Source organism: Sceloporus undulatus, chromosome 6 (assembly GCF_019175285.1).
Source record: "Sceloporus undulatus isolate JIND9_A2432 ecotype Alabama chromosome 6, SceUnd_v1.1, whole genome shotgun sequence".
NCBI classification, from domain to species: domain Eukaryota; kingdom Metazoa; phylum Chordata; class Lepidosauria; order Squamata; family Phrynosomatidae; genus Sceloporus; species Sceloporus undulatus.
Window position 1 is genome coordinate 59966031 of NC_056527.1, and position 13861 is coordinate 59979891.

General features: G+C 43.4%; 1 protein-coding gene across 6 annotated transcripts in view; it reads right to left on the reverse strand.

Annotated features, from left to right (window-relative positions):
- LRRFIP2 (LRR binding FLII interacting protein 2) overlaps positions 1-6330 on the reverse strand; it is a 61129-nt gene extending 54799 nt beyond the window's left edge. The window contains exon 1 of one of the 6 annotated variants that reach the window (XM_042472945.1): positions 5996-6330. The gene's annotated coding sequence lies outside the window, so the exon portion shown is untranslated. The remainder of the gene's footprint in view (positions 1-5995) is intronic. The other 5 variants (XM_042472946.1, XM_042472948.1, XM_042472947.1 and 2 more) reach the window with 5 other exon arrangements.
- Between the last annotated feature and the right edge of the window lie 7531 nt (positions 6331-13861).

Consider the following 13861-nt stretch of genomic DNA (forward strand, 5'->3'; position numbering starts at 1 on the left):
CTAAAAATAGTATTGCAAATCTAACTTCACACAGTCCAGTTGCAACTTGTGGTCTGTATCTACTTTCATCCAACGAATGCAGAAATATGACTTTGCGGGCAGTCCAAGTGATTGCAACCTAACAAACTTTTCTAAAAGGTTAGATTTAAAATACTTTTGAGAACCAAAGAGCAATTGCCTTTTTGAGCTCCAGCAGTTTGATTTACTAAAAAAATGTATGTTCACAGCTATACTGCAGTGGCTTGCTAAGCCAGCTCTAAACTATTGGCATTTATCTGAATATTCATTGCAGAATGCTGTGGAAAATAGAATGCATTCTTTCAAATGCTCTGGAAGGTAAGGTCAGAGAATATTAGATGAGTGACATGTTTAGCTGTACAAGAAAAACGCCAACAGAAGAATAATTACAATCAATCATTCATTCTCTGTTTCTGTCATCATCCAAACACTATTTAATTTCAATGGGAACATGAAATGCACAAGTGCAAAGTTCCACCATACATTCATATCTAGCACATCAAGCATTCCCTCATCCCATCTGAGGCAATTTCAACTTGAGCTTCCAAACACGATTAATTTGTGGAGATCCTCTGATTTCTCTTTCACTCATGGGCAAATAGATGGGGCGGATGTGGAAATATTAGACTAGGGTCTACTGATCTACCTTTGCATTATTTGCATTAGATTTAGAGTTTCTGATTCCTACCCGTTTAAAACAACAAAAACTTACTTTCCTTTCTTGGCTACCAAGTGAAAAGTTTTAAAGGACAGAGATACAGTTTGCCCTCAGTATCCGCGGGAGATGCATTTCAGACCCCTCCATGGATATTAACTTCTGCAGATGTTCAAGTCCCATTGTCCTTAATGGCAGCGCAGCCACGCCGCCATTAGGGACACTGGGACTGAAATCTCCCCCCCCTTCTTCCCTGGACTTGGCTTCAGGGGCACTGTGGAGGCAGAAGCTGGAAGGAGCCAGCACTGGGGAAGGGTCTTGGACCCCCTCCCCCAGGCCCAGCACCTGGGACGAAGTATCCAGGCTCCAAGGCCCAGCCCTGGATCCCTTTGACTGACAGGGCTCCAGCCTTCACCTCTGCACTGCCACTGAAGCCAAGTTGGAGCCCTGCAAGTTGGCACCGGGGCTTCGGTCTCAGAGCCTGGAGGCTGCACCCCGGGTGCTGGGCCTTGAAGGGGGGGCCTCCAAGACCCGAGATCTGGCTCCCTCTGGCTGACAGGTCTCCAGCCTCCGCCTCCGAAGCCAAGCCGAGGCAGAAGCTAGGAAGGAGGCAGGGAAGGACTTCAGTCCAATTGTCCCCAATGTCAGCGCAGCTACGTGCATGCGCCACCATTAGGGACAATGTGGGCTTGCCATCTGTGAATGCTCAAATCCGCAGATGGCAAGATCCCACTGTATAACAAAGAGGAAATGTTAGTATTACTAGACTGTTAGCCCAGTTCTAGTATAGAAAATAAACTTCTGGTCTAAAATCATGCACAGAGGTACATTTGTGTCATAACTGCAGAAGTACTCTTTCTTGCTCCAGTCCATTACTTTGCACCTGGCTTCCACTGGTGGATGTCAGGATTCTGGCAAAAAAGTAGATTTTGCAAGCCACAAGTCTGTCTCCACCCCATTCACTGAGTATCATATGCTTTGATGCCTTGGCCAACAGAATGTGGATCATATGTATGCACCGTACCGAAGTAGCCAAATTAAGAATGTACTATAAATACCTTCCTCCACCTTTTTTAAATAGTGCACATGGTCTTAAATATTCATGTGGGCAGGAATAAAGTGATACTTGCAGTGCCTTTCTCTGAAGGAAATGTAGGGAAAACAATTACCATTCAGCTGCATGAAACTTTAATTCAATAGTTTGCAAACAGTCTTTTTCCATGAAACAGCTACCACTGAAGCAATGTACAGCAAACTTTAATTCAGTAGTTGCACCATATCACCACTTTACAGATATGCCATAGCTGATTTTCATGTAAGAACCTCCCATGCCTATAATGTCATTTTTCATTAAAATTGCTGAACAGTCTATCTGCCTCATAATTTGTAGAAATAATCAATGCATGAACACTTTGTTTTAGATATTTTGTTCATCACTGTAAAAGAAATATTTCCACTGATCCATAGAGTTACCAGGAAAGAAACAGCTGCAACCTACAGGCACAAATATGATACCAGACCATGGCACACAACAGGGGCAAAAACACCAGTCCCACACATCAGATAGCCTAAGACAGTGATGGTGAACCTTTTACAGACCGAGTGCCCAAACTGCAACCCAGACCCCACTTATTTATTGCAAAGTGCCACGTCCCTCTGGCTTTCTAATAGGAAACTCTGGCAAACTCTGTGTTAGGGTGACAGCATGTGTGCCCACAGAGAGGGCTCTGAGTGCCACCTCTGGCACGCATGCCATAGGTTCGCCATCACTGGCCTAAGAACTACTGAACTATCATGCCCAAGTCATAATAGAGCTGAGTGATTTTATCTGCAAAGCGCTATACAAATTGTTTACACAAATCTAATTCAGTGGTCTACATTCTCCACCCATGGATCAGAATGTAACAGGCCCCTTGACTTCTCAAAACAATTCTGCTAGATGACTTAAGATACAAATGATGACGGGGGGGGGGGGGGCCTTTTTCAACACAACCACTACTGCGGAGTTGGGCCTTCTTATGAATGATCTTATCAAAGTTCAGTCAAAGTCACTATACATTTTCCATCATTATCACTCTAATCTTCATCCCACTTTTTCATCATCATCAGCTCCTTAAAAACTAGGGGGATAGTTTGCCTCTACTCCATAGGAGGGAATGGCCAGAACCAACTGCGTCCACCACTCTGGTCATTTTCTCATTCCAGAAGTCAACTAGAGCAAACTCCACAAGAGTCATCAAGAATCTATCTGAATACATCATCAGCCTCTTGGGGAGGACCATCTGAATCATTCCCCTACCCCTGCACAGGCTCCAGAGAATGTAAACTCCAGCAGATAGTGATCTGTCCATAACAAATACACTAGAGAATCACTCCACACCAGTACAGCGTAACTACAAGTTTGCCCTCCACATTTGCAGCTTTGACTTTTGCAGATTTGATTATCCATGAATATGTTCTCTCTAGGAATCTCTAGCTCCTCCAGAGCAACTCTGTGGTCAAATGTCACCTGAAGTCATGCTGGAAGGCTACAGATTCCTAAAGAGAACACTTTACTAGGCATTTGTAAGTCCTCCAGCACAATTCTGTGGTCAAGTACCTCCAGATGTTGACTACAGAGCTGCTCTGGAGGAGCTAGAGATTCCTAGAGAGGTGTTCTCTCGGGGGGGGGGTTTGTGTTTTTCACATTTTCACAGAGGTTCTCTGCCCCCAACTCCAAGGGAGGACCCACTGTAGTTACATCATGCACACAAATGAAGTTCACAATGAAACAATGTATACATATATAGTCACTATGTTATCAGAATGCTGATTAAACTGCCGCAGTACAGTACAGTACTGTCTACCAAGTGGGTTGTTAAAACCTCAGAGTTGTTTCCAGCCTAGTACTTTTTAAACAGACATAGTTGAACTGGGATGAAACCTAGAACCTTTTAAGCATCTAGATCAGTGGTTTCCAAACTCTGGCCTTCCAGGGGTTTTGGACTTCAATTCCCAGGAGCCTTAGCCCTCTTGGCTAATGGCCTCGGATTCTGGGAGTTGAAGTCCAAAACCCCTGGAAGGCCAGAGTTTGGGAACCACTGATGTAGATCATGTACAGTGGTACCCCGGGATACGAATGCGCCGCCTTACGAAATTTCCGGGTTACGAAAAAAATCCATAGAAAAAAACTGTTCCGGGTTACGAAGGTTATTTCGGGTTACGAAAAATTTTTTGGTGCTTTTCGGCGCTTTTTCGCACGAAATCACGGCTTTCGCTATTAGCACCTATGGCTTTTTCGGCTTACGAAGGATTTCGGGTTACGAACGCGGCGGCGGAACGAATTAAATTCGTAACCCGGGGTACCACTGTACTATATTGAATTATGAGTTGTGCCAAATAATTTGACAAAACGATATTATTCTTGTATAATCAAAAATCTCATCATGAAACATCACTAGGTCAACTCCTCTAGCCAGTTTGATTTTGACTCTTAGACCATCATTAGCTGCTGGCTGGTTTCTGGTTGAAATGTTAGGTTTTGGCTATCACCTTTCAAGTCCTAAATGGTTTGGTGGGATGCTTTAAGAACAGTCTCCTCCAACAGCAAGTCAGGTTCTGGGGAGTGCAACTGGTGAAAAGAAAAGTGACATCACACAGAGTTGACAACTCCTGATCTTCTGAAAACGATTCTGTTGTAGCACCAACTGCTTTCTACTACCAAGTTAAAATGTTCTGTTTTATTATTTTGCATGATTTCTGTTTGATAGTTTTAGTCTCAGGATATTTTTTCCTCTCTGATGTGCTTCCATCTTGTAAAGTCGAAGGCTTTCATGGCCAGCATCCATAGTTTTTTGTCAGTTTTTAGTTCTTAGGATATAAGATGAATGTGAGAAGATATGAGCAGAAGTGTAGAAATTAAGCTTTGCTACCAGACATGTCGTACTTTTCTGCTATTGTCCTTTTAGGTATTATGTCCTCAAGGCATCGTATAGACTATTACTATGATTCAAACTATAACATCACATCAGAAAACAAGATGGAAGCATAGGTTTTTTGTCAGTTTTTCGGGCTATGTGGCCATGTTCCAGAAAAGTTTCTTCTTATATCCTATAGTACATTAAACAATGCTTTCCACCATCTAACCACAGTCATTTGGCAACTACTATCATCTCTTGGGCAGGTTTTATTTTCAACACCAAGCTTAGGTCCTTGGGCTTTTCTCAAAGCACTAGTCTGCTGACGTTCGATATACATTGATCAGAAGGATCCCCGACGACAACTAGATTCCTCTCTTGGATCAGGGCCAGAGACTGCTTTGCTGTTGGGAACTCCCACAACTCTATCCATATTTTGCAAGAGCTTTCTGACGCACGTTTCTAAGTCCCTGCAAAGGGCTCTGGAGAGCTTGACTTCAACAGCCTGCGTCTTTCAATACAAAGTAAGACCAGGATATCTTTAATTATTGGTTCCTATTCAAATCACAACATTTTTCAGTTACGGTTTGTAGTTGCGCACTGAATCCTATTAGAAGAACCATATACTATGCACACTACCACAGCCTCCATCTGAAGAATGGTTCACCATTAAACTATTAGTGCATCTCCTGAGGAACATTTCTCAAAGGACCTATAAATGCTCACAAACTAGACATTAAATTAAAGCGATGTTGTTTGTAATGAAATAATGATACGATTACAGCAACTCTTACAGGTAAAATTGAGAGGCTCATAAAAGTTAGCTCTAACTCTACCATGAAGCCAAGGCAGTTAAAGCGGTCTCAAACCGGTTTATGTCTCCAGTGTGGATGCAGCCTTTGGATCCTTGTCCTCCTTCCAAAACCTCTCTCAAAGTATAGTCCTAAAAGGGTTTAGAGAGAGAGAGAGAGAGAGAGAGAGAGAGAGTACTTTAGACTGGAAACTCTCAGGGACAGGAAACTGGCTCTCTCTCTCTCTCTTTTGAAACTCTGTAGAGCAAACAAACTCCAACTCCCAGAATTCCATAGCCTTGAGCCAAGATACTTAAAGAGGTGCCAAACCGGGTTATTTCTCCAGTGTGGATGCAGTCCTTAATCTGTTCTGGTGTGCCTTCAAGTCATTTTTGACTTATGGCGACCCAGTGCTTCCCTAACCTTGGCCCTCCAAGTGTTCTGGACTTCAACTCCCAGAAGCCTTAGCCGTGTGAGCCAACCGCCAGGAATGATGGGAACCGAAGTCCAAAAGTGACAAATCGTTAGAGAGATCTCGCAGCGCCTTTGAGCCTCACTGAAAGGCAGCAGTCGGCAGCAGGCGCTTTCCTAGCCTCCAGCCTCCTTCCTTCCCTCCCCTCGGGCTCCAGGCTCACCAGAGGCCGGCTCCGTCCGGAGGGCGAGGCTGAGGCCAAGCCAACAGGGCGGGGCCGCCGCCGAGGGCTCCAAAGCGGGGCTTCTTCTCCGGAGCTTGGAGCCGCCAACGCCGGGGTTCTCCTCCCAAAGGGAGCCAGCCTCCTCGGTGCTCCTCCAGAGACAGCGACGACGGCGTCCGCCTCAGTTCAAACTTCCTCAGTTAGTGCGGTCTTCTTCTTCTTCGCTCTCCTCTCTTTCGGCCCCGAGTGTCACTCGCCAGACCACCAGCGGCGGCGAAGAAGCCTTCCGACAAGCACAGCCGCTTTGCGCACGCGCCGTTCTTCCGCCAGAGGAGGTGGGGCCGCGGGCGGCACCCGTAAAGGGTAGGGCGCATGCGCAGTACCGGCCCCGAAAGGCGTGGTTGGATCATGAAAGGTATCGTAGGCCGCCGGTAGAGGAAGTCTTTGCCTCTGAATCTCAGTCGCTCTCTGGGTCCAAAAGCCCTCCGATGATTTTGTGGATACTGTCAGTGGTTGCGGCGCCAGTGGTTCCCCAAACTGTGCCCTTTAAGAAATGTTGGACTCCGTTTCCCAGAAGCCTCAGCCATGTTGGACAATAGCTTGGGATTGTGGGAGCTGTAGTCCAAAATCTCTTAAAGGGCCCTAGGCAGTGGTTAAATGCCTGTACTGCAGCCACTCCCTCACTAACTGTAAGGTTGTGAGTTCAGTCCCAGCTGGGGACTCAGGGTCGACTCAGCCCCAGGCTATGGAATTCTGGGAGTTGGAGTTTGTTGTGGGCCCAGGGCCCCACAACAAACTCCAACTCCCAGAATTCCATAGCCTTGAGCCAGGATACTTAAAGAGGTGCCACACTGGGTTATTTCTCCAGTGTGGATGCAGCCATAGTCTCTTGTGGTGTGCCTTCAAGTCATTTTCGACTTATGGCGACCCTAAAGAGGTTTTTCTTAGCAGGTTTCTTCAGAAGAGGTTTGCTTCTGCCTCCCTCTGAGGCTGAGAGAGTGTGACTTGCCCAGCGCCACCCAGTGGGTTAACATGGCCGAGCCGGGATTTGAACCCTGATCTCCAGAGTCCTAGTTCAACTTTCAAACCACTACGCTAAGCTGGCTCTGGAGGGCAAAACGGCCCCTTCCTCTCCTTCTTTCCCTGTTAGTTGAATGCCAACTACCTTTGTATTTTAAACTCAGTTTGTAGCAGTTGAAGGGAGTTGAGGGTGAAGGTGAAACTTGGGAGGAAGAGAGAGACAGTGGGATATTTTAAATGCAGGGCAAAAGCGCTAGTGTGAAAGGGGCCTAAGAAAGGAAAGGTGGCAGAGGATTAACCCGGAGAAGCAAAATTAACCCACAGAAGCAAAATGCCGCTCAAAATTATGCAATGCATACCCATCAAATACGCAGAGAGAAACCCCAGAGGTGTAAACAGGGTGCAGAAAAGGCAGAGACATTAAGGACCACGTTGCAAACATATGAGGGTTAATGGTGCGCACCAAGGAATTCCAAAAGGAAATCAGCATGTGCTTTATAGACTCTGTAGCAGAACCATTGACTGCATCGATCATGAACCGTCTCACAAAACTACAGTGCCCAGGATTCCCTAGCACTGAGCCAGGACAGTTAAAGTGCTCTCAAACTGGATTATTTCTGCAGTGCGTTTTGGACCTGAGAGTTCCAGAAGAATGATTAAGGTTGCATTCCCTCCGGCCTCTTCCTGGTTTCTAATTTTGTATGGGGGAAAAAGTCTGAGAAGTTAAGTTTATGTGCTCTCAACAGGAGAAACTTGGCCAATGAATGGCATCACTTAGACAGTATGAATCTTTGCCAAAAACGTGATATTTAAAGTAAGCAGCATGTACATGTATCACCCTCGCAGTTCAGTTATATGATCTTTTTCAGTTCCCTGAAAGTGAATCAAGATCTATGAACACAGGATTATACTTCTAAACTCCAGACGACCTAGGAAATACCGAGACCCATTGCCAAGGCATATCATTTACCTATCTGTATCAAAAGTGAACTGAGTCAAAATAGCTGGACAGGGAAGCAGGTCTATGAGTGTTTCTGTTTATAGAAACTTATCTATGTTCAACAGAGTGGTCTGATTATGAAAGTATTTGGCTGAGAGATTATAAACCCAGAATCTTGCTTGAGGGCTTTATTTATTCCATCACCTTCTAAGATAGGTGCCTTGTTCAGCCTTAATAGTGCACTAGAGATTTCAAATAATGAGAACTGAGGCCTGTTACAGACAGACTGCCAAAATAAAGCTGCTTCGGGTCTCTTTGGAGGTATGCTATTTAAATGATGCATGGGTCCTAAGAGTCCGGAGGTCGCGCCAAAGCCACACTCCATTCCTAAGCACTGGAGTGCAGCTTTGGTGCAGCTTCCGGATTCTTAGGATGCATGCATCATTTAAACAGCATGCCTCCAAAGAGACCCAAAGCAGCTTTATTTTGGCAGTCTGTAACAGGCCTGTATCACCTTTCCTTCTCCTTCCCTTTCCCCTTCCTCTTCTTCTCTCTCATGTGATCATTCCCTATCGTGTAATATTTCTGAAATAAAATATTATCACTACTTATGCAGCCAAACTAGCATCACTGAACCAGAATAGAGCATTATTCGAAGGGTTGAGTAAGCCTCAAACGGTTCAGAAACACCAAATAATAATTAGATATCTATCAACAGCCCTAAAGCATGACAGAATGTCAAAGTGGTAAGTACAGCACCCAACCATAGAATGCTAACTCACTTTGAAGGATAAAAAAGAAAGCCCAGTGGAATAGCAAATGCAAGGATGTATGTACCCTGGAAGGCATGGCTGACTACAGAAACAGTTAACAAGAGTACTGTGCTCTGAACTGCAAGATTTCCTTGCCTCTTGCTTGTATTACTGTACAGTATTAGTTTTAATGAGCAAGAAGTTTGTAATGTGAATTACTTCTCTGAACAACATTTTTGTTTTTGCTAAGGTGTCTTCAAGCTAACTTCAACTTAAAGTGACCTTATGAAAGAGATCTCTCAAAGAGCGCAGGACCCCAAGAGCTTTGCTTAGGTTTTCATACTCAGAGCCATAGCTTCACTGAATCAATCAATCTGTAATGTGCCTTCCACTTTATCGAGCACTGTTGTGTTTTCCAGTGAATCATGTCATTTCATGATACATTGCAAGTATGGTTGCTTAAGTTTAATCATGTTGGCTTCTGGGGAGAGTTTAGGCTTGATTTGCTCTCAGACCCGTTAATTTATATTTTTGGCAATCTACAGGATCTGTAGAATTCTACTCCGATGCTGTATTTCAAATATGTTTATTTACTTCCTTCTGGCTTTCTTCACTGTTTGGTTTTCCAGTCATACACAAAATAGAAAATGCTATGGTATGGGGTTTTCCGCAAACTACGCCCTTTAAGAGATTTTGTACTTCAGCTCCCAGAATCCCAGACTGTTGGCCAACATGGCCAAGGCTTCTGGGAGATGAAGTCCAAAGTCTCTTAAAGGGCAACATTTGGGGACCACTAAACAATCAAAGGCTTTGCTATAATCTATAAAGCACAGGCGTTATCTCCGAAATGCTTTGTAAAGCATTATGTAAAGCCTATGGCGCTATATAAATAAATGTAATAATAATAATAATAAAGTGCATCATCTTGACCAGTGTGTGCTTGCATATGATTGCTGAGACCCCCTTTTTTGGGCTTTTGGGCATTTAGCACTTCTGACTGCATAAATGGCAAAAATCTTTCCACATTATCCCACTGCCCTCTTATAGTACTGCTATTCCAATTTTACTGCTCTGGCTGCCTCCTGTTGCATTCTGGGGTTTGTAGTTCAATGAGGCCTAAGAGCTCTCTGGCTGAATATTTTAAACACCTCTCCTTCAACTGCAAATCCCAGAATACAATAGGAGGCAGCCAGAGCAGCTAAAGTAGAATAGCAGCACTATAAGAGTAGTGCAATAATCTAGTTGTTTCAAAATGCTGAGCATCATTTTGCTTGCATGGGAGATAAATGCAACGGTCTGATTATCACTACTATCCTGGGCATCCCCTTTTGAGGGGAGATTGAATCTATTCAAATTCTAGATAATGTGCATGTTGCCTTTGTATTACAAGGTGATTGAAGCCAATGCCATTTTAGCAAATGTGGTAAACAGCAGTTTGTTTCTTTATTCTATTTCTTAGCTTCATTTAATAATCAGAATCTTTCCAAGGTAGCTTACAGGGTAAAACAATACCAATACAGAATAAAACAACATCAAACATAAACAAGCTTAAATCAACCATTGAAATACAAAGAAGCAGCAAGTGGAATTACAACTTTCAGTTAAAAGCCAAGAAAACAGATTGTTAATCGTCACAGTGGAGCCAGTCATGGGAGAGAATTTCAAAGGTAGGGTGCTACCACCAAGACATCTGCTATCTCTAGTGTCCACCAGACCTAGAGAACATAGAGAGCTGATCTTAAAACACAGACAGGTTCATGCAGGTATAGACAGACCTTTAAGTAATTTGGACCTATGACCTCACCATCTAAGCTTGTATGGACTTGAATAGCAAAGTTCTCTTACCAGATGATATTTCTGAGTCATCTGCAAAGGCAGCCCCACATAGAATGCATTACAGTAGTCCCAGTCTCAATGTAATTAGAAGCATGCATAACTGAGGCCACATATGTATTCCCTAAACAGGAATCGCAACTGATATGTTGTTGTGTGCCTTCAGGCTGGTTCCAATTTATGGCAACCCTAAGATGAACGTATCAGGGTTTTCTGGGGGCTGAGTGCGTTCATGGCTGAGTGCGGATTTGAAACCTGGTCTCCAGAGACACAGCCCAACACTCAAACCACTACACCACATGGGCTCTGACACTAGCAAGCACGCTTGGCTACTGCTGTTACACTCTATCTGGAGTGTCTCCCTTTCCGTTTGTCTTTCCTTCACTCAGAACGCTGGGGAAGACACGCAAGGAGGTCAATGCGCACTCCACCACCCCAGGATGGCAAGCATGACAATGCCAGCTCACCTCATTCTGCTGAAGGTATGCATACGAATATCTGTGTATGTGTGTGTATATGTGTGTGTGTGTGTGTGTGTGCGTGCGCGCGCGCACGTATATATAACTGTAGATAGACCATTATAAATATAGATAGATAATATATACATAGACTTACACACATATATCACCCCCTGCAGTAATATATACAAATAGAAGTATGTGTGCGTGCATGCACATACACGTGTTATGACTGATATCCATGCTTATGTATGTACAGTTGTACATATGTTTATATATTGTCAGTCCTATATATTTTCGAATAGACTATGCCTCTGCAGCCAGCCTCAGGATATTATTCCTTATTTGTTAATTTCTCCATTGCACATCGACCCTAGGAAGAAATTGTTAGCATCCTTGACGACAAACAAATGTGGGTGCTTTACTGTTGATTTGGGCCGATTCCTTTTGAGTGATAACAATGATTAGAGCGGATATTTCTGCCATCGCTGCAAAAAAGACTAGAAAAATTGAGTTAATTGAAATTGCCATAAATTGCCAGTTACAGTGGTGCCTCGGGTTACGAAATTAATTCGTTCCGCGGCCGCTTTCGTAACCCGAAAAGCCTTCGTAAGCCGAAATGCCATAGGCGCTAATGGGGAAAAAGCCGCGGCTCCGCCGCGGCTCCATTTAAAATAGCGCCGGAGTTTTTTCGTAACCCGAAAAAACTTTCGTAACCCGAAACAATAATTCCCTATGGGATTTTTTCGTATCCCGAAAAATTCGTAACCTGGGTATTTCGTATCCCGAGGTACCACTGTATACTCAAGGTAGTAAATAGATTTAAATATGCACGCATGGCATATATAGACCCATGGGCTCTTGCATGTCTGTCAAAGCACATGTGTCTATATATGTATTCCATGTGCACACAACTACATGCGCTGCCTTCTCCATGCACCCAATTATCCAAACATGCTCAAAATATGATAGAACACAAGCTATGAATTAAGAAAATATTTTATTTAAAATAAATATATGCATGGCATATATATGTGTGTGTGTGTGCGCGCGAGAGAGAGAAGACACGCATGGAGATGGCAGCGCATGTATTTGTGTGTGCGCACATGCAATACATATATAGACACATGTTCTTTGACAGGCATCCCAGAGTCCACAGGGTTATATATGTACGCATAGCTTATACATATATATGCGAGAAGACATGCATGGAGATGGCAGCGCATGTATTTGTGTGCACATGCATGTATATGTATATATGTGTACAGTGGTACCCCGGGATACGAATGCGCCGCCTTACGAAATTTCCGGGTTACGAAAAAAATCCATTGAAAAAAACTGTTCCGGGTTACGAAGGTTATTTCGGGTTACGAAAAAATTTTTGGTGCTTTTCGGCGCTTTTACGCACGAAATCGCGGCTTTCGCTATTAGCGCCTATGGCTTTTTCGGCTTACGAAGATTTTCGGGTTACGAACGCGGCGGCGGAACGAATTAAATTCGTAACCCGGGGTACCACTGTATATGTATGGCGCTGCCCATACATTCTAGGGTTCTGGAGTGTGCAGATGCTGCACTCTGGAACCCTCGAATTGGCCCCAGGCCAACACAGCTACCCCTGTGTGTTTTTTATATTTATTTAACTGAGTCTAAATATCAAAGTAATCTAGATCAGCATGTAATTTTCTTAGAGCAAAAGTTTGCTGTTCAGCCCTGTAGATATTTATTCTCTCAGACTCAGTAGTCATAGTATAGGGGAGATTGGCCACACCACACCAGATGACCTCATTTCCTTCAGTGTTGGGGAATGGTCTTTGCATCTGGTTCCATGCTGCACATTGACCATTTGTTAGTACCCAAAAAACACAGCAGCCACCCTTTCCGAAAAGCCCCAGACTTAGGAGTTTCTATCAGACAGTTTGCAAACTTTTCTCTCTTGATAAACGGAAGGATAGATTCTTCATCTGCTCATCATGCAATATTAACAGTGTTCTTTGTTTATAACACCACTTTATAGAGTTGCCTGGCAAGACACTGTGAGCTCACAGATCCAGAAGTAATGACTCATCCGCAGTTTTGAGCAAGAGGAACTGCTGCATCGTGAGAGTGAAGACTCCTTTCAAGCACCAAGTATAAAGGCAACAGTGACTGCCAAAGCCTTTCTTGTTCTCATCTTTCAAACATATTTCAGAGAGCAGTGAAAAACCAGACCAGCATACTTACAGATTTGTGGATTGCTTGAAGGAGTCTGTTTAATCTGATGTTACTTTTTAAAAAGTTACTTATTTTGCTGGATTTACCAGACATTTTATAACATTTTCCTTATAGTATATGAATACCCGTGGTCATTTTTGGAAACATGAGATATTCTGGGATTCCAGAGGCTCATGAAAGCTTTTTAGTGATGTTTGTACGTTCCTCTCAGTTAACCATGCATATTCCTTGCACATTTGTCTACATATATATATAAGCATTTGTTTGTGTTTCTGGGGAGCAATGCACAGTATCCTAGGAAGAACTGTTGTAATTATAAACCAGGACAGTAACAATTCGTAATGTAGTCTTCTTGTTGTATATATTAAAGCTATTCAGTTAAGTGTTTTTGTTTGTTTGAGGGTGTTTTGTTTTGTTTTTGTATAGCCGTCTCAGCTAGGACTAGATCAGGCTGGAAATCTAAAGTAAGCAAATTATATAGTGCTTTAATCAGAAAAACACATAGAGAGATGAAGAATGCAACCAAAGTTGGAAAATGGAAATTACAGTTAAAAATGTCTACAAGACTATAAAAGCTGTGAACACAATTAAATTTTCCTTGCGTACAGGATTTCCCTATGGTATGAACTACATTTTTGTCTGCTCATGGCAG